This window comes from Ambystoma mexicanum, chromosome 7p (genome assembly GCF_040938575.1).
Source record: "Ambystoma mexicanum isolate Mex_15411 chromosome 7p, UKY_AmexF1_1, whole genome shotgun sequence".
Classification (NCBI taxonomy): Eukaryota; Metazoa; Chordata; class Amphibia; order Caudata; family Ambystomatidae; genus Ambystoma; species Ambystoma mexicanum.
Window position 1 is genome coordinate 163118450 of NC_090939.1, and position 20292 is coordinate 163138741.

Here is a 20292-nt window from a genome sequence, read left to right on the forward strand (position 1 = left end):
TAGCCTTCAAAGGTTCAAATTATATCCCAGCCCAAAACGGTGGGCAACTTTTAAAAACTAGGTCCCATAAACCATTTGGTCCCGGGCTCTTTATGTAAAATGTACGCTATAACAGGGGACTGTAGTGATTGCAATAAGTGATTAAGAACCTGGGAACACAGGTAAATTGGTGAAAGCATAGAGACCAAAAGATACACGACTGAGGTCATCCTCCCCACAAGTTTCAGATGCCTGCAATGTGAGTAGCCTTTTGGAAGACTAGAAAAGCTGTTCTCATAGTGAGTCCAATCCCACAGCTTGAGTGCCAGAATACACAACTGTGGGGATCTGGCACTCCCCTACTTGTTTATGTAAAACATTTCAACTATGTCATTGGAGTAAACCGAGGCAGAGTGATCGAAGAATTGTTGGCAAAGACTTTAAGGGCCACAAAAGAAGGCCATTGCTGTTAATAAATTAACACTCAAGGTCTTTTCATTAAACCAGCGTAGTGCACAAGATTTTAAACCTGTTTCTTCATTCTCTAAATATGAACACTTTATATATCTATGACTTGAAATAAACTCGCACTTTCCTTTTACACACAGCTTAACAGCAGAGTAAACTTATTTGCAACATATTTCCCGCTTGAAAGGGCCAAGCAATTTTTAAATACAGCCTGAACAATTACAAACCCGAACAGGGCTCGGCACATCGGAAACATCTGTGTAAATAAAAGTGAGGGCCCTCTAGGTGTGGTTAGCGAAACTGCACTGAAACTAAATCACACAATGGGAGTCAATGGGAAAGGCAGTGCAATGCCACCTATTAATGGTAGAGGTTACTGCATCAGAATTAAGCAGCAAAGCACTCATATCAAAGCAGAGGCATCTGTGTGTGAAAAAGAGGAAATGAAAGCTGTCTTCCAGTTCCTGTTCAGCGTCCTTTGTCAACTAGTGTCGGGAGGATAGCTCAGCAGCAACGTGCTCGTCTTGGAAGCAAGACGACAAGGAGCAACACAGGTTCGATCCCCGGGGCCGCGCTTAGAAACCTCTTGATATTAAGTGCGTTATAAATAACCTATCATATCATAGTGGTCCCCGTGTTTTTGTCTCTCACACGTTTTGAACTTTAATTGAATATGTCAGAAGCTAAATTAGAGACTCACAGTATTCTAAAAAGCAGATGTGTTAGATATATTTATACCACATCACCTGTTAACCCCTAGACACCAATTTGTTTTTTTGATATTTGTAATGTTTGATCTACTCGTTGTTAATTGTTACCATTGACTCAAAAGAATTGTAGTATGTATTGTTTTAAGTATGAACTTTGATGATAACAAAATTAATACATTTCTGTATTTGTAAAGAAAAGGTTTTTGTGGATGACATAATGCTGCAGGTTATACAGCCTTGGGAGCGTATTACTGTTAGCAGGTGTGCTGGTCATGTAGGGGTAACCATTTGCCTCGTTGCGATATAGCTTTACTGTCCATCCCCACTCACAATTGGTCCCCCTGAAACAAACAATTTTGAAGTACCCACTTTGAAAACAAGGTCATGAGCGATACATTCTTTTCTTGGTTGATTGTCCTCGTTGGTTGACATCACAGTGGGCAGTAATATTGTAGCATTTTTAGTTGGGACTGTCCAAACTAGCTGCGCGTATTTTGTTGGTTGGAGGATAATAGCAATGCCACGTGGATCACAGGGCTTAAATTGTCTCCGGCGTAGTGTGGGAGGACGCAAAGTTAAGGGGTGCAGTTTCACAGGGGCGCAGTAGTGCAGTGGTGCAGTATCGCAGGGATACAATACCTCATGACTACGATATCGCAGGGGGAAGAATAGTGTAGGGGCAAAGTATTGCAGGGGCAAAATATTTCAGGGTCACAGTATCACAGGGGCACAACGTTTACTGGGCGTGACTATACATGGAGATAGTGTCGCTGTGCACAAAATCAGTGGACATAATCTCAGCGACGCGATATGGCAGGGGCACAGTAACAACAGGAGGCAAGTCTCACTGGAGTATAGTATCCTCAAGGCAGGGCTGCTCCTGTGGCCAACTACGGTGTGGCGTGCCCGACTAAAAGTGACAGACTATATCATTGGTGGTGGATTATAGTGGGAGAGTATTGCATAAGAATATTATCAGCAAAGCATCACAGTGGCAAACTCTGGCGATGGCAAAAACCTCACAGTGGTAAAATTCCAAAGTGGAAAAATGTCTCCGTAGCAGAATCACGAGGTGGTAAAATCGCTCAATGGCATGAACTCACAAAGGCAAGGTCTGACAGTGTTAAAATCTCAGTGTCTTAGAAGTCTTACAGTTGTGGGATCTGACAAAGGCAAGATCTGACAGTGGCAAAGTCTGTTGTGGTTAGCGGTGTTGTACTGAAACTAAATAACACAATGGGAGCCAATAGAAAGTCAGTGCAATGCCACCTATTAATGGTAGAGGTTACTGCATCAGAGTTAAGCAAAGCACTTAAATCAAAGCAGAGGCATCTGTGTGTGAAAAGGAGGATATGCAGCGAGGCACCAGGCACACCACTGAGAGGGGTTGCAAAGGAGCAGAATCTACTCAGGAAGTGAACCAATACTAAGATTTCTGGAAGCTGGCATTAGCTACCACCTGGAAGAGGGTGCTCACATGTAGTCATGTACCATAGCACCTGCAGAGGTCCCAGCAATGTCAGGATGGACAGTGACAAGGCAGCACACAGGACTGCTGTGGGCCTACCAGGGGGACAGACATCCAGAAGGAGGGGGACAGGCCTCAGGCAGGCCTGACAGCAGAACACAGAGGCCCTCAGATTGTGCCCAGTAAGTCCCCATGGAAGGACACACACACGCCAAAGGGTCGGGGCTAAAATACCCAAATGAACAGACCAAACGGGTCTGGTGGTGGGGACAGTACCACCGCCTACAAAGGGGTAGCAACAGCAAATCTATACACGATTCATTGTACATGGAGTGCTTACTGGATAACACACATTAACACAACACTCCTAATATTAAAATGACAATTAACATAATTGCATGATGTTTTCTGCAGAAGGTTTAACAGACATCCTGCAATTAGGAGGGAAGGTGGCCTGGAAACTTCCTCCATGATAAGGATCGGAAGAATGGAAAAACCCCAATGTAACATTTTCCAACTGTCATATTAGAAATGTCAGGTTAACAGGATCTGATGGATGAGCTGAGCAGCAAAGTGGATGCACTGGGAAATTCCAGCCTATTGATATCAGTGCAGTCCATTGAACAGAATGAAGGTCCATAGAAGATAATGACTAGGTTGTGATAGTTGGAACATTGGGTGTTAAGGGAATGGACTGAGTCACAGAGGATATGGCTACCGGTAGAGACGGCGTAGGGGGAGAAACAGAGGAACACTGAAGAGTGATGGATAGAATGTATGGAATGAAACATCAACACAGACTTTGCTATGTGCAACTTTCTAAACAATTGTTTCTCAGCCTGACATTCCAGTAAAGAACTGGGAAAGCCCATATGCAGGCCAAGCTTGATCTCACCACAAGAGTAGTATTCCGCACAAACTGCTAGAACACGTCCCTACTGCATGAGACCACAAGCAATCCCCGACATGTTTCAGCCTCATTGGGCATCATCAGTGAGTTTTAGCACTGGTCTATGAGCACAGCAAGCTTGGAACCTATGTGTGGGCATACCTGTCATACTTCGGATAACAAATGTAATACCCCAAAAGAATGTGTAGCTTGGGTTTCCAGTCTGGGCACATGTGGGTGACTAATGTAGCACCACAGGCGATGGCTGGAAGGTTTGGAATGAATGAAAAACACTGGCAAAGTTATGGGAAACCCTCTAAACAATCATCTGTGCCTGCCAATCAATGTTCAGACTGCCACACAATTACGGAAGGGAAAATACCATGTGTAAACGAGCCATGGTCCCACCCCAAACGAGGCAGTCAAGCCTGAACTGCTGTGTCATATTCTTTCTGCACAAGAACCCAAGTAAACCTCATACATATTTTGAGACTCATGATTGAGGTGTATCTTCGGTCTTTCAGCACAGAAAGTTCTAGACCCCTATCTGGCCATACACCTCCCACTTGTGGTGGCTAATTCAACAATGAAGAGTGATGGCCATAAAGTTTTGAATGAATGGAAAACTACTGGCAAAGCTCTGGGAAAACCTCCCAAAAATTGTTTTTAAGACTGCTATACCATTACAGAAGGTGTGACATGCCTGGTCGCTACCTCAGTGGACTAATGTTCCACTACAGGGATGTTTGATGACATAGTCACAGATTTGAAACCCAGCAGGTCCATTCAGCTCTTCATCCTTCCAAGGTCACTAAAATGAGTAACATTCAGTTGGGTGACAACAAACATCTGTTATCGGTGATAGGATGCCCCACTGGAGTGAACTTGTGCTCTATCTAATGTTATGTTATTTGGAAACCTGATGCGATCCCACCTCAGAGGAGGCAGTCCAGCCTGAACTGCTAGATCGCATGCTTCTGCACAAGACCTCAAACAACCACATGCATGTTTCAGCATTATTGGGCCAAATAAGTCAGGTGTAGTTTGGGTTTCTGGGGATAGCAATCTCTGGACTCACATCTGGGCATACCTGTCAATTTGAGGTGACTAATGCAACAGTGAGTGATGGCTGGATGATTTCCAATGACCACTAGCAAATCTCTGGGCAACCCTCCAGCCTACTGGCTTTCAGTCTGACATACCATTACAAAAGTGTGAGATTAAATGCAAATCAGGTATTGTCCTACCATAAAAGGCAGGGAAGTCATGCCACCAAAATGCCAAAATGCCAAGCGTAACGGACGTGACACCACACAACCCTTGACCTCTGATGACATCACAGGAAGTGATGGCACTTGACCTCACCCCGAAGTGACATCACAGGAAGCGATGGAACATGACCTTTCACCCCTTGACAAAACAGGAAGTGGTATCACATAGCATTGTTCCTAAGTACACTACGAAAAATATGGTTACAATATCACTGTTATGCGATATACATTTCATACAACATCTGATCACCATATGTATTGTTAATATCAGTGCGTATAGGCCATTGTGTATGCAAGCAGACATCCAAGGCCAAATGATAACAATGCGTTATTATATAGCACTTATGCTTAAGGGCTTTATATAGAACAAATATAAATACAATACACCCAACCTGTGTTGGTAGTTATTTATCAACCTCAGAAGGACGAAAGGGTGAGTTGGCCTTGCCATGATTCGAACCTGCAACCTGCAGATCACAAACACATCTCATCAGCGAGCGCTCAACCCACTGAGCTATTTTACCAGCTATCGCTGTCTTACCCGGCTATAGTAAAATTAGCAATTTTGTGTCTGAATGTTGTCAAAGTCAGAAAGCAAATTACTCTTGTAGTGGATACCAGTGTTTCGGGAAGATAGCTCAGGGGCAACCTGCTAGCCTTGGAAGCAAAACGACATGGAGCAACATAGGTTCAACACAGGTTCAAACCCTGGGTCTGCGTTTAGCAACCTTGGGTATTAAGCACGTTATAAATAACTTATCATATCATATCATACCATTACATTGGTAACTGATATTTAACAGCAGGCCAGTTCATCTGGTGAAAAGTTGGCCACATGTCTGCGCGGATCTACTTTTCAGGCTTTAGAGGTTTGCAAATTACAGGGTTCATAACTGTGCATTAAAGAATTTAGAGTAGCGCAGGGAAAGCAGCGCACTCACACGGCATCCCGTACTCTGGGCACTCACTACCTCATACAAGCAAACAAACATCCTGAACAGCATGCCATGGAGATAGGAAAGATAAACACATTACAACAAGGCATTAATTATGGCAGAATGAAAACAAGGGCCACTTTATGTGCTGTGGTCAAACATTTCTACACTGCTTTTAGGCACAAGTATTTTGTCAAGTGAATGAGGACACTGAGATGGAATGTCTTGTGATGATCGTGTCAGAGACAACGGCAGAAAAAAACATGCTATAACTGCAGCTTGCAAAAAGCAAACTACATAGGGCCTCATTACCAGTTCGGCAGAATTTCAGAAGGAAATCCTCCAAAAAAATAGCCCTGAGGAATCACTGTTACTGCCACTTGGTCAGGCGGAATCAGGCCCGAACAAGAAAGCCAGCCACACCAGAAACAAAGAGCTACATTGCGCTGGGCACAGACCAGGTTTCTTTTTTAGGGGTAGCAAGGGAGTCCACAGGGGTAGCAAGGGAGACCTCAGGAGTTGCAGGCACGACCCCTGTCGACCCTGAAATGACGTCCCTGATAAAAAGGGCTAGTACAGTACAATGATATGACTGCTATGTCATATCAATTCTGCATGAGACTAGAAGCAAGGCCATACCTGCTTCAGCCACATTGGGCTTCACAACTGAGATGTAGCTTCAGACAGGCAGTGGGGACGCACCCCTGGGCATAAGTACCCCAAATCTATGTATGCCACCTGCACGCCCCTGAATCCCACATTTTTCAAACATCTCTAGTGGAGTCCCCACTTTGGATGATAGTAGTTTCTTTCTCTGTGTTATACTCACAGAACTTTACCCTCACACCTTAAGACACATATTGTTTATACATTTAACCCAAAGTAGGATCTTAATGTTCCATTTTCATCGGCAAACTGGAATGCACATTTACCCTATCAATAAGTTAGAAAGCATCGGCGGGTAACACAGCCATTCTGTACTCCAGTAAACGTCCCACAACTCTTATTACGCAACATCCTATACCTACCTGCATTCAGCCCAACTTTGTAAACTGGCTCTGCTCTGCACCTGACCGATTGGCATTGGTGACTATTTTTGTTTGCACTTAGCCTATTTGTTCATGTTAGCCATGTTTTACATTTTGCCAATTGTATAGATTAGGCATATGCTCCCTGCTGCTCTCTAGAATGGACATATTGTATAACATCTACTGTGTTGGGTTCTGATCCCTAAAATGGATTGTTTGGGGTGGGAAATGTACCACACTAAAATGGATTGTTGGGCATGGGAAATGTACCACACTTAGATGGAGTGCTGGTGATGGGAAATGTACCACCCTTAGATGGATTGTTGGGCCTGGGAAATGTACCACACTTAGATGCAGTGCTTGGGGTGGGAAATCTACCTCACTTAGATTGATTGTTGGGCCTGGGAAATGTACCACACTTAGATGGAATGCTGGGAGTGGGAAATGTACCACACTTGCTGGCAGTAAACACTCCAGTGTTGTGGGTGGGAAATGCACCTCACTTTTATGGATTATTGAGTGTGGAAAATGTATCACACTTATATGGAATTTTGGTGTGGGAAATGTACCACACTTAGATGGATTGTTGGGGGTAGGATATGTACCTCACCTAAATGGATTCTTGGGCCTGGGAAATGTACCACACTTAGATGGAGTGTTGGGGTGGGAAATGTACCACACTTGCTGGCAGTAAACACTCCAGTGTTGTGGGTGATATGATATGATATGATATGGTATTTGTAACGCGCCTATACACGAGTGTTTCAAGGCGCGACGAGGCAGGGAGGGGGGGAAACAAGGGGAAGACAGACAAACGATCCTACTAGGCCAGGTGTCATTCAGATCGCGCAAGTGCAGAGGTAATGGGAAAAGGAGAAGTGCAGGGGGAGGAGGTGGGGGCGAAAGTGCAATACAGGGTAAGTAGCGTAATAAAATAATAAATAATAAATAAAAGGGCCAGCTGGTGGCAAGTGCGAGGTAAGTGCAGAGCAAGTGCTGGGAAGGCGGCTGTAGGGATGCAGTGACAGTCCCGCAGTGCAGGCGGAGCCAGGGAGGCAGTGCAAGTGGAGAGTGGCTGGGCCCTGGGCCGAGGTCACAGAGTGGCCCTGATGCAGGTTAAGTGCAGACTTCGAAGGGGAGTTAAGCAGGTTTAGCAGGGGAGAGGGAGAGAGAAGGCAGAAGCGAAGAGGAAGGTTTTGAGGTGCTTCCGGAACCGGAGATGGTTCTCCTCAAGTTTCAGGGAGGCAGGAAGGCTGTTCCAGAGGGAGGCCCCTGCTGCGGAGAGAGATCTGCCCCCAGCTCGTTGCTTCGAGAAGCGGCTGACCATGAGAGAGTTGGAGACGGATGAGCGAAGGGCTCGTGAAGGCAGATATTTAGGAAGAGAGAGTTGAAGGTATTGTGGCCCCAGGCCCCAGAAGGCCTTGTGGACAATGCAGAGGGTTTTGAACTTAATCCTCGCAGCCACTGGGAGCCAGTGAAGAGATTTCAGTCCTGGAGAGATACGGTCCCTGGGCTTAAGGCCAAGGACAAGTCTCGCAGTTCTGTTCTGGATAAGTTGCAGAGGGCGGAGAGTGGAGGCAGGCAGATTAAGATAGAGGCTATTACAGTAGTCCAGCCTTGAGAGAACCAGGGCTCGGGAGACAGTGAGCTTCTGGGGGAAGGAGAGGAAGGGAAGAATACCTCTGAGGAGGTGAAGCTGGTAATGTGACTTCTTAGAGACGTCGGAAATATGAGGAGAGAAGGAGAGTGTGGAGTCGAAGATGACCCCGAGGTGGGAAATGTACCTCACTTAGATGGACTGTTGAGTGTGGAAAATGTATCACACTTATATGGAATTTTGGGGTGGGAAATGTGCCACACTTAGGTGGATTGTTGGGGGTAGGAAATGTATACACCAATGGGCAGGTAAAGAGCCCCATTGGTAAGAGACGAACCACAGTCAGATCCTTATCAGGACCTTCTCATTGTTCAGTAAAGTAGTCTTGGATAGATGCAGATAATAGTATCCCGAATATTCATCAGGCAGCCGTTGGACATATAGCAGTGTTATGCGGAGATAACAGCTCAGGCCAATTAGTGGCTCAAGAGTTTGAGCAACTCACCACTACCATTCGGCCATATGGAACTAGTACAGTGGTCGTAGCAAAAAGACATGCTCTTAAGAAAGCTGAATGGTATGTGAGGAATGCAGGGAAACAAAGAAGACATTGCTAGCCTGTTTAAAGGGAAACACTTTTATGGATAAGAGTTCCCTGAATATCCTTACAGCAAACTATTGAACCCTCCTTAATCATAAAAAGAAGTGCTTCATTCGCGATAAATAGGATCAAATGTTGCTGGCAATAAAGACGGGAGATTCGTCACCCTTCTGGAACTCAGCATCAGATAACCCAGCCATGAGGGACTTGGCTATACATGGTTGTGTAGGTCCTGTTATGGCATTACCATTTTCAGGAATAATATGGAGACAGGAGTGTTAGATTGTCTGACACCTTGGTATTAGTCCAGGGAACTGCTCTAATGGAATAAGAGCAGAAATTAATTTCACCCTAAAAGAAATGTATGAGGCGTTAACATCACAGAAGGGAAGGAACGCCTCAGGCCCAGATGAGATCCCAATTGACTTGTTTAAGGGAGAACCAGTAATCTGGGCCCCGATAGTACAATATTTTCTCAATGCAATAATCAATCTAAAGAGAGTTCTAGAATCTTGGAGGAGGGCAGAAATTGTGTCTGTTTACAAGAAAGCAACCCGGCAAACTATTGTCCAATATCTTTACTGGATGCAACATGGAAAGGTTTTGCAAAAGCTCTGCCCAAACACTCGCAAGGAATCATCAGTCATCTAGAAGCAGGCTTTCAGGCTTGCAAGAGCACAATAGATCAAGGCTTCAGACACTGCTGAATTCTTCAGAAGTACATTGTCCTGAAGAGAATGAAGATATATGCAGTTTACATTGATTTAAAAACCGCTTTTGATAGAGTCCCTCAAGAACAGCTGTGAGAAGAGCTCAGAGGTAGGGATATCACTGGGCATCTCCTTACATTGGTACAGAAGCTATAGACAAATAGTCAAGCAAGCAGCAGTTAAATGGGGCTTGGTAGATGAATTAGCAAGTCCCTTTGATGTCACCAAGGGCGTCAGGCAGGGATGCGTACTGTCCTGTCACTATTTTGTGTTTATAATAACAAGTTCATCCATGAATGATTAGTGAATAGCCAGGAACCACCTAGACTGAGCAAAGATGGGATCCCTGCCCTCTTCTTTGTTGATGAGGTTGAGCTCCTGACAGCAACTCCAGTGGGGCTTAGGACAACCCTGGACAGTTTAAGTGACACATGTAAAGCCATGGGGTCAGAGATCAACATAGGTAAAACCAAGGTGATCTTCAGCCCCAAGCATACAAAGAGCTATCAGTTGAACATCAGCATTGATTGGAGAAGGAGCAGGTATCAATGTTTGACTACTTGGGCATCAGATTTGCAGAAAACTGTCAATGGTCTGCTCAGACTGCTAAAGCTAGCATCACCCTGGAGAGGGGTAGTGGTACCATGAGGAAGATTGCACAGAGGTACGGGTGGGGGGCTGTAACACCGGCCACCGAGATGTACAAAATCCAAGACAAATCTTCACCATTGCACAGAGATGATATGTGGGAATATTCCAAAGTCCAGCATCTAGTTGTGACCGAAAACACATGCTTGTAAAAGTTGCTTTGGCTTCCCCAAAGCTGCCCTAATGCTTTAATACAAATGGAAACTGACTCAAGGCCTATCTCGGATGAGATCGGAATCAGACCTGTGCTATATTGGAACCAGCTCTGGGCATCTAATGATTTATTTAAATACAAGGAATCCCTTGAACATGTATTGACTTTGGAAGGGGGGCGTTCAGTCCCATGGATACAGCAATTAAGGGTTTAGGATGTCATTTAGGGGTCACCAGGGGTCGCAATCGCGACCCCTGAAGTCTCCCTTGCTACCCCTGTGGTCTCCCTTGCTACCCCTAAAAATTAAAAATGAAACAAAATATGTTTTCATTTATATTTTTAATTGTGGCTCCTGGGCTGTGGCCAGCAGCATGTGGCTCTTTGTTTCTAGAGTGGCTGTTTTTTTGGTAGCTATAGCCCGTAAACTAGCTCAGTGGGTTGAGCGCACACTGCTGCAATGGGTGTGTGTGATCTGCAGGTTCGACTCCCGGCAAGGTCAACTCAGCCTTTCATCCTGCTAAGGTTGATAAATGACTACCAACAAAGGCTGTGGGATATTGTGTGTATATTTGTTCTATATATATACAGGTGAGGAGGGATAGCCCAGGGGCAACATGTTTGTCTTGGAAGCAAGACAACGCTGGGCCACACAGGTTTGAATCCCGATCCTGTGCTTAGAAATCACAACGCTGGTATTAAGCATGTTATAAATGAACAAATAGATAATTAAATAAAAAATAGGAAGCACTTAAGCGTAAGTGCTATGTAATAGAACATCATTATCGTTTGGCCTTGGAAATCTGTTTGCATTCACAGTCGTTTGGTAATATGATTCCATACACACTATTAATGATACATATGGTGATCCATTCTTGTATGCAATGTTATCACTTTACAGTGATACCGTAACCATATGTTTTGTAGTGTACTTAGGAACAATTCTATGTGATGCCACTTCCTGTTTTGTCAAGGGGTAAAATGTTGTTATCCATCGCTTCCCGTGATGTCACTTCGGGTGGGGGAAGATGACATCACTTCCTGTGATGTCATCAGGGTCAAGGGTCATGTGATGTCACTTGCGCTACCCCTGGCATTTTGGTGAAATCACATCCCTGTTTATTGATGTCTCTTGTCCTTGGCTCTTTTTGGGATGACCCTTTGTCTATTAACGCTGATCTTGATAAAGTGTCAAGTCCATAGTGAAACATGCACAGTGATCCTGTCAAGCACAAGGATGGAGGCTGCTTGCTTAAACTTATCAATGGCGCCTTCTTATTTGTCATGCAAACTGGACTTTTTTACTGAAGGGTTTTTGGATACTGTCTCACCATTGTGCACCCATTCGCTTTATTTGAAGTTTAGAATGGAAATTTGGAGTGTGGCCAAGTTTTCGTGTTCTTGGAACCACTTTTTAACAATAGCATTTGCCTTGCATGCGGGAAAGGGAAGGAGACGATGACTCATTTCATGTTCTTTTGTGAGTCATTTAGAGATTTGACGGCTGTGTACCTAAAGCCCTTTCTTAATTTTCATAATGTTGGCAGCCTTGACCATGCCATGATTAGGTACAACTCAATCCAATACCTGAAAGTACTTTATTTTCTGGCTAAATATAGTCACTGAGGCTGGCTGCAGAGACGTTTTTTGACAAAGCATGCATCAGTTATTGGGCCTCATTACCCGGTAGGCGGTAGGGGGTTAACAAGCCCGGTAGAGTAAAACCAGGCGTCCTTAGCGGGTCCTGCAAGCAGACCAGGATGCAAACAACGGGCCCGTCATTAACAGGCCCGTTGTTTGCATCCTCTCCATTCCCATTGAGCCCTATAGGGCTCAATGGGAATGGGGATGTACCAGGTCCGGGTTCCCTGAATGGGGAAATACCGGGCCCTCCAAGGTCAGAATGGCCCGGTATTTCCCCATTCAGGGAACCCTGACCCGGTACCCGGAATAGGGGTAGCCATGCCACAAATAAAGGCATGGCTACATCCATTGTTGTAATGAGGTACCTTGTGTTGCAGAGAGTATTTTTCTTGTATCTATGCAATTGCACTTTTTAATGTGTTATACATTTTTAACAATGTATTGTACCATATTTTAATGATATAACATTTTATGTCGATCTATTTTTCTTTACCTAATGACTTATGTCAAATAAAGGTATTGTTGAGTGACTGATTAAGTGTAAGCTATATTTGTGTACCAACTCAATCTTCCTCTTGACAGTCCCCCTCTAATCATGCCTTGCTATACCTCAGCACAGCCCCCAACTACCCCACCTCACTCTTCCTTGTCACAGTTCCCAAGTACACAACTTCAGTCTTCCTCATCACAGACACCCACTAACCCCACCTCGCTCTTCCTCGTCACAGTACACCATTACTAATTCCATCATATCTAGTGGACACAGAAAACTTGAAATACTCTATAAACCCGATGTTGCATAGCTCAATAATAGATATTGATAACACATGATACGATTTCATATATGTTATCAGGAAACATGACAGAATTCCAGGTGGCGGGAGGTATCGCATAAAAAAAACCTTGACATTCAGTGAAAAAGCTTAGTTTGAAGTGACATTAAGGTGAAACAATCTGATGCAATAGAACCCTTGAAATTCAGTGAAAAAACATTAGTTGAAGTGACGTTAAGGTGGCAATTCAACGCTGTAAAACCCCTCAAATTCGGCAGGTGCTAAAGCTGCTCCACCTTACCTATGTGGCCCCCGACATCACAAATGAAGCTCTGATGATATCACATATGATATCACTTATGGCATCATGAGTGACATCACTGGTGCAGCAAATCACGATCAAGTGTGCAAGAAAGAGAGACGCAACATTTGAAAAGTGTGAATCTGCATATAAGGGTTGATTCAGTTTGGTTGGAGTTTGCATTTAAAAATACTGTCCATGTACAACCATGGTAGTCTTTCGCATCAGAGTTCCTCTGTATTGATTGAGCATTCACCATAATGAGAACATTGCACTGCCGTTATCACTCTGTTCTAAAAGCAGTGCCCTATGCAAAGAAGACATTTGAGTACTCTGATTATGACTTTACACCTGTCTGGCAAAGAATACAAACATCAATAATAAGGGGCAGTTTCTGAAGTTAACATATCAACCTATGGCAGACAACCTACTGTCATAACATATCAGATGGTAGGCCTTGACTATGTAAAATATTGAATGCTAGGGCAGGTAGCCTACAACGGTCAACAATGTTAAAAAACACGTTTTTGTTGTGAGGACAGATAGTAATCAGGACTAGAGTGGCGAATGTACGGTATGGAGAACAGTTGTCATCGTTTTAGTGCCAGGATTTGAACCCAGCATTGCACGTTTTTTGGACTATGAACCCATTCATCCTGACCAGTAGCTATGCTGGGTCGGGCTGGTGGAAGTTATAATGTAAAACCTCTGGAGATCCAAAGCTTGATAAATGTTCTGAGGCCTTCATGAAAGACAGGGTATATTCCATCTGTGCTATACGTTCAAATATAGTCACAAATATTTACCCTTTCCTGGTACTTACCAGTAGGGCCATTGAGGAGGTTGCAGCTAATGTCCTGTGTGGTTTCTCATATGATAGAAAAGATTAAAGATTGTGGATTCGATATATAAGCACTGTGCGCTCGTGACCACTCTTAAATTAAGTATCAAAGAAAGGGAAAACAATATCAGTGTAAACTGGCAGAGATCACTCTTGACCCACCACAGCTGGAAAATAATAGAACTAGAGATTTTTGGTGTGGGAAGGTGAGTCGTGCTCAAGTTGATTTAGACAATTGAAATGTTCAACATCAGAAATACGGTATTCCAAAACCAGTGTATTCAAAGAAGTAAGCTGTTTATTCTAGACCCACCCCAACAATCGTTAGTTTCTCATACGATGTCATCACTGATGGTATCTCATATATCTTAAATGGCTAGAGAGTACAGTTAAGTGGGAGGGATGTACATGTTGCAAGAATTGTAGGTTATGGACACACCGTGGCATAAATTCAGTGCTTGGTTAGAGTCAACGTACATGTAGATATCAGGTTGAATGTGCATGAAAATATGGCCTATAAGTCAAAGCCACATGTTGACAGGCACAGTGCAATTTCAATGCATATGTGCAACCTACTGAGAAATGCAAATGTGCATGCAGCTTTCCCAGATATTTTGCCATATCACAGGCACAGTATATTTACATGCAAACTCCAACCACGAGAATCCACCCTCACATGCAGAAACACACTTTTCAAATGCTGCATCTCTCTTTCTTGCACACGTGATCTGCTGTACCAGTGATGGCACTCATGATGCCATAAGTGGGATCATATGTGATATCATCAGTGATGTCATTAGTGATGTCATCTGTGTGCTTAGGGGCCACGCAATGGGGGCATCATAGTTAAGGTGGTGCAGCTTCAGAACCAGCCAAATTTCAGGGGTCTTGGAACGTTAAATCAGGTCCTTAAGGTCACTTCAACTAATGATTTTTCATTGAATTTCAAGGGTTTTGTTGCACTGAACATATTCACCTTAACTGTCCCTCAGCTAAAGGTTTTTCACTGAATACATAAGTAAATGTGTAAATTACATTTTGAAACAATACACATTTATTCAGCGAAAGGCTATTCTTGCATGTCATTTTGTAAACCGTTTCATCTAAAAAAATCAACTTATTAGGATTCATAGCAAAATCGAGAAGAGCCATTTAATATGAGAGATACATTTCAAAATGTTGAATTAAAAATATTTTTGATGGAAAATGTACAATTATTTCTTTATCAAATACGTTTCTCTTTATATTTTCCTGTTTATTTTTTTCCTTCTTTAATGAAGATTACTACTTCATTCAGTGCTCGTAAAGAAGCTGTCCCAGTGCAGCAAAACATGTTAATTGAATACATATGTGTTTGTTATATAATTGTACACAATCAATAAACAAAAGGGGTGTACCCTGAATCAAAGTGATCTCTTCTTTGAACCAACTGAAAAATATGTGCTAAAAAAGAAACTTTGGCTATGTGTCCTGTGAGAAACCTGAAGGTGCCTCCCTAGCTAGTCCCTGGGGGTCTGCCATCAGGTGGCCACTGGGGGTGGACCAGTGAGGGAGGATATCCGGGATGGGTAGCCCTCAGGGAGCGGGAGTGGGACACTGATGGGTGAGACGTGGTATCCCCCTTCTTTCAACACCTTTTAAACATCCTACCACATAAAACATTCAAAAATACAGCCATTCTGACAAGAAAACTTTCACATGACACACCAGAGAACGGACTAACACCAGAGCCATTTACCTGACATGTCCCAATACAATGGTCAGGCAAAGTCAGGCAATTAATCAGAATCACACACACTTGACGGCCCTTTCCCTTCCCCACAAGGATAAAAGGTGCAGCAAGAGAGCACAGTACGAGCAAGGTAGACTGCATGACGAGACAGCTATCCAGGTCCGGCAGTTCAAAAGTAGGAGAAAGGTGGCAAATATGGAGAGGCTGACAAGGAGAGACACTACCTTGCCCTTTCTGATGCAGACCTGCAAAACCTCCGCAGAGGGAATTGTAGGAACGAGGATAATAGCCCAAGCGTGCTGCAATAGATGTCAATGATACACAGAGCGGTTCGACGCTGATAAGCAGGAGCGAGGGAAACTCCTGCTACTGTTGTACCAGCCTTGACTCCAGTAAAGAAGAAAGCTAAGCGGTTCATCACAGCCGGTGAGTTGAGGGGAGAGTCGATAAGAACCAGGTTGTTGTGAATGAAAGTCGCAAAGGGGCAAAGTGAGAAAGTTCAAAGAATTGTAAAAGTGTAAAGAGTAGACCAGCTGCAGAGGGGGACCAGCACCACATGGGTGCTGCTCCAAGAAACTCTGGTTGAGCCCCATCTCAGAAAAACTACAGAAACCAGAAGGCCGTAGGAGAGCCGCCAAGTTAGGTCAAAGTGGTCATACAGAAGGTCAAGCAAAATCCTCGTACAGTCAAAAGCCTTTGACCTACAAACTTGAGAAAGCAAGGGAAGTGAATCCTGCAAACAATTATGAATGTGAAGTGGCCAATAGTGAACGTGACCGAGGGATGCTGACGAGAAGGGGGCAAGTCTAAAGTCCCAAGAAACAGTGTGTTGACAAACGTGAACTCGGTCGAGGGATGTTCACTATGAACTGTTCAAAAAGACATTGGGAATCATTACGAGTCCGGCGGTAGCTGTGCCAGAAAAACCGGCAGGCTGCCACCGGACCGGTAATTCCATTCCGCCTCCGTAATTACCGGAATCACTGGGGCATTACAACCCCGGTGGCCCGGTAATTCTGGAGGCGGAATTCTGTTAAACCCCATTCCCATGCAGTCTCATAGGACTCCATGGGGATGGGGACCATGGAAACACTGGTTCCGTCTATGACAGAGCCGGTGTTTCCATGTCTGCCTGCAAGCGGGTGGTGTTACTTCCGCCAGGTCAGACCTGGTGGGAGTGACACCTCCCGATTGCAGGACTCGGAATCAGCTGGTCCGGAAACAACGGTGGCAGCGGATTTACCGCCACCGTTGTTTCCGGACCGGCTGACTTGTAATGAGGCCCATTGACATTTGTGAAGGGTCTGAGTCCGAATGAGGGAGATCCAGGGGTGAATACATCACCCGAGAAAAGCAAGAGTGAATCTGGTGGAGGGAGGCTGAAAGTAGAGAAGAGGTCTGCGCCCAAAGAGGGGGACCCAAGGGTGAAGCCATCACCGAGAAATACTTAAACAGAACTTTGTGTTTGTTAGTTTGTTTTTCATATGGTAAACCTATCAGGCCCTCTGGGCCAGGAAACCAACCACCGAAGGCCTTGATATTGAAAGGAACTGTTTTAGGATCTAAGCCCAGAAGAGGGAGATCCAAGGTGCGAAAAGCAATCACCAAACATTACAAGGAACAGGGGTCAGCCCGAAGGAGGGGGACACAGGGTTGAAAAGCCCTCACCCTAAGTAAAACCAGCAAACAAACTTGCATTTGTTGCAGAAACTTTTGTTGTTTATTGTTTGAATACTTCAGGCCCTCAAAGGCAAGAGACTTTCAAGAGAAACGAGACTTGGTCATTGAGGCCACTGATAAACTGGAAGAGAACTGTTGACTCGTGTTGGAGAAGCTCGAGTGTGTGCTGTGCTCCAATATCCCACCTTACCCCGTGCTCAAAATGTGGGGAGGTTAGATCCAGGCTACCACATCCTGACATATTATTTGTGAACACTTTTTTCTTTTCTTGAAAACTATCGCAATCTGATGAGGAAGGTGAGCCCCTCCCTGATTTGCAGCATGATCATGGTACCTCAATGGCAGGAATTAACACTCTTTCCCCTGAAATCCCCACAGCCGTCAAACTACTAGAAGTCACTACTACAGATCCGATACCTGTTCCCTCTGACCCTAAAACTTGACAGATTAATGTGTCCATGTTATCTGATTTGACATAAGCATGCCTGTTGTAATCAAGACTTGTAATTTGCCAGAGAAGATGCAGGGCAGCATCTGGTCTGGGGTTGGCATGGATCTAATAGTAAATGAAAATGTAAACTGTCCCTGGGCTCACCCAGTAGTGTATGTTCGCAAGGCTGGCTTCTCGAGGGGTAAGGCTTTGTGTGGACTACAGAATGTCATGGCATACTGCATTGGAGTTTTCTTGCCCTATTTGGATTTGTGCCATCTAGTTCTTTTAATACATTAGTGGCAGCTTTTCTTACCTCTCTTCTGTTCCTTTTATGTGTGTGTGTGTACTTTGAAAGCCTTTGGGATCCCAGGGAACCTGTCGCAAACAAAGAAGATGTTGAAAAGAGGTTGTCCTACTCTATGGCTGGTGAGACTGGGGTTTTTGTAGCGAGGAGTCCAGTGCCAGGGAAGCCCAGCTTGCTAGGGAGTGTGTGAACAAATCATGTAGCCTAGAGCAGTATGAAGGTCCCTTCATATGGAGACGGGACTATGCAATGCCAGTGATGCTTCTGTTCGGTTTCTGCCCTGGCACACGCTGTCATGAACTTGCCTTTTTTAGCGCAGTTCCTGGTTCCGCAGGGCTGGGTCCTATATTGTCACTGAAAGCATCCCCACCCAATGAAAAGACAAGATGGACACCATGCCAGAAGACACCAGTTGGTGAGTTCCCATCCTGCTTGGCCTCTCACATGGGTTGCCTATTCTGAGGTTCCTCTTCGAAGCTGCGCATGGCCAGGCAATGTTTGCAGCAAAGACAGGGCTCACCCTCAAATCCACCCCGTGTTATGTGGTTCCATAAAGCATCTTAGCTAGGTTATCTGGTGCCTGGGTGGTGCCTGTAAGGTGGTGGAGGTGGGCTTTTCTGTGCTTTATCTACTCCTGAAGATTTTAGAATCCCCCTCTGTCTATTATTGATTTTTGTCCCTGGTTGACAAGAGTTCTTGTTGAAGTTAATTTCTGTGTCACCATCAGCCATGCCAGAATCATTCCTTGAATTACGCTTTTGCTCTGTGAAGGTAGGATTTCCTGGGAGGTAGACCATCCCCTCCCCTGATATTCCATCCCAGTGACAGAGGGCCATTGCTTCATGCTGTGTGTCACGCTGTTCATGTAGCTGTTCATGAGCGTAAACCATCTCACTCCTGTTTTCGACTCAGAGCTCTTAGGTTCTTGAACCCTAGAAGGCAGGGCTCTCGTAAGCCAATCAGGAGGGTTGTTCACTGTCAGAGATCCACTGTTCAGGGTGTTCAGCATTACACAGACAACGCAGCTGTGCTGCCAACGCACCTGTCCAAATTGTTAAACAAGCTGAAAAGCACTTGAACTAAACAGAGGCTACCAATGTTTTGAGCAGTTTTGGATCCAACAGATGATTGCAACACATGTGTGGTATCCTCTGCCCTTCCCAGGTCACTGCCTTTCAAGGGATGGTGAGCCAGGTCCGAGTTTATATGGTAACAAATCAAGATGTCATTCCTGGATGACATTGCAGTGTTTAATGTCACTTGTTGGGACCACCAAATCCATCTTTTGAGAGTGCTTGACTCTCTGAAAGGCATACCTGACTATTAGGGTCATCAGGTGACCTGTATGCTACTAAATGTTTGTTGTTTTCCTGACCACATTCTTATCAAATGCATATTTATCCCACAGTCCCTCCTGTGAAAGACCCACTATGTCACTGAGGGTTTCACGACATACAGACCGAAAGAGCTTCTAATGCTTACATGTTTCTATAGAACATATGCATAGCACTGGGAGGCATTTGTGGCATCAATCACTACGTTAATTCTGAAGACCCAACCCAGTATAATGTGGTGGATTTAGGACAGTTTTTTAATCATGCTGTCTGTGCATCTCCTGTGCTAAGAGGGTCTGAGTTTAATCACATCTGCATTATCCATCTATGTCTCTGGCCATGCATTTGCAGCATTGACACAGTTGTAAAACCCTGGAGGTGACCAATGGACTTCCTTTGATCACACCTTAAATAAAACAATGAGGCACCACATTAGAATTTTTTTTTTTATTGCTTTACAAAGAAGTAGTTTCCAAGTGTACAACATGTGCATGGGAAGCAGGTGAATACTGCATACAAATTCTAGATTCCGCTAAACTTGCCCCACCATTCACCGCATGTTTCCAATCCTGATGCCGTTAAGCCGCTCTGTTCAATTACTGGCCATATTTCATGATGGAAGAGGTAGTGCTCCATCTGAAAGTGTGGACCTGTAAAGAGGAAAGTAGAATACATGGTGTTACTGCTTGGTTGCCAATATCTGGAATCACACTTGACTGTTCATTCAAACTTCACAATGAATACTTTGATTTAACAGGTACTTTCCATCAGCAGAAGAATATGTTAAAGATTTGG

At 44.4% G+C, this 20292-nt stretch overlaps 1 protein-coding gene and 1 long non-coding RNA gene across 2 annotated transcripts in view; one reads left to right on the forward strand and one right to left on the reverse strand.

The window, feature by feature from the left end:
* Window positions 1-20292, forward strand: part of LOC138526524 (uncharacterized) — an 87988-nt gene that overhangs the window by 65006 nt on the left and 2690 nt on the right. The window lies entirely within an intron of this gene.
* The window catches only part of LOC138526523 (putative gastrointestinal growth factor xP4), a 62035-nt gene continuing 61687 nt past the window's right edge, over window positions 19945-20292 (reverse strand). Inside the window, exon 7 of the mRNA XM_069637331.1 lies at window positions 19945-20147. The gene's annotated coding sequence lies outside the window, so the exon portion shown is untranslated. The remainder of the gene's footprint in view (window positions 20148-20292) is intronic.